This window comes from Opisthorchis viverrini (genome assembly GCF_000715545.1).
Source record: "Opisthorchis viverrini unplaced genomic scaffold opera_v5_44, whole genome shotgun sequence".
Taxonomy (NCBI): domain Eukaryota; kingdom Metazoa; phylum Platyhelminthes; class Trematoda; order Opisthorchiida; family Opisthorchiidae; genus Opisthorchis; species Opisthorchis viverrini.
Window position 1 is genome coordinate 2033787 of NW_008751700.1, and position 1129 is coordinate 2034915.

Here is a 1129-nt window from a genome sequence, read left to right on the forward strand (position 1 = left end):
TGTCCTCTATTTGTGCAATCCGCACCCCCACAAATCTCTCAGTCATGCTCCATTCTGACTGTAAAACTATGATCATGCCGGACGGTATGCCACCCACAAGTTGGGAATAAGAATTATTATTATTATATGTATATGTAAGCGCAGAATGTGCTCTGATGATGAAGTGAAAAAAAATCGACTTTGATTTGGTTTTTATCAGCAAGAGTTAGACTGTGAGTACCAGTTACTTGACAGAGCTGATAGAGTAATCCGGAGTGGGGACTTGACTGGGACGATGTATAAGTTCACTGGGGAAATAAAATACAATCAGTCCTTTATTGGCTTAAAGCGGGCCAAGAGGATAGGAGGAAATGATAACAGATTCTGTTACGTGCCCACTAACTGTAACGTCGCTAAACTCATATGCGTGCTGGACCTGATTCGTAGAGGAGGTTAGAGGTTATTCGAGTAGTGAGTAGGGCCGCAGCTGTTTCACAGGTAAGAAATTTTTCCAGGGACTGAGAATAGGTATGATGATGCGTGATGCTTCGCAGCTGCTCAGGAAGGCTGTTCCAGATGCGAGCGTAATCAGTTAGAAAGAAGTAGTGGCGTAAGTTTGTACGAGCTGGGGTACATACTAAGAGGTTGCAGGGGTTACGGAGTCTGTAGCGAGGTTGTGAGTTTATACTTGGTCTAGCCTCTGCTATAAAGGCATTCTTATGCAACAGGCGGTGTAAGAGAGCTAGATTCAGTTTTATCCGTCTAAGTCATAGTGGTTCGAGGCCTAGGATTTGACAGCGGGAGCGGTAAGAGAGGAGGTTTGACCAAGGAAAGAGCTTTTTCGTAAATGAGCGTTTGACACCTTCAATTGCGAGTCTGCAGTTTTGAGTGTAAAGGGAGGAGAATGCAGGACAGAATTCAACGAATGGTTGCACGCACAGCTTAAATATTGCAACCATTGTGTCTGGGAGGTGACAGGAGCGCAGTATTAAAGAACTGAGCCCGCGTGCTCTTGCAACCCGAAACTGCACCTGGTGGGAAAGGCTAAAAGTGTTGGAGTATCTGAGGCCGAGGTCTTCGCTCTCCGTGGAATAGGTGATAGGATTTCCATTAACTGTGAAAGCGTCAACCGGAAGAGAGCAGCGGCGGG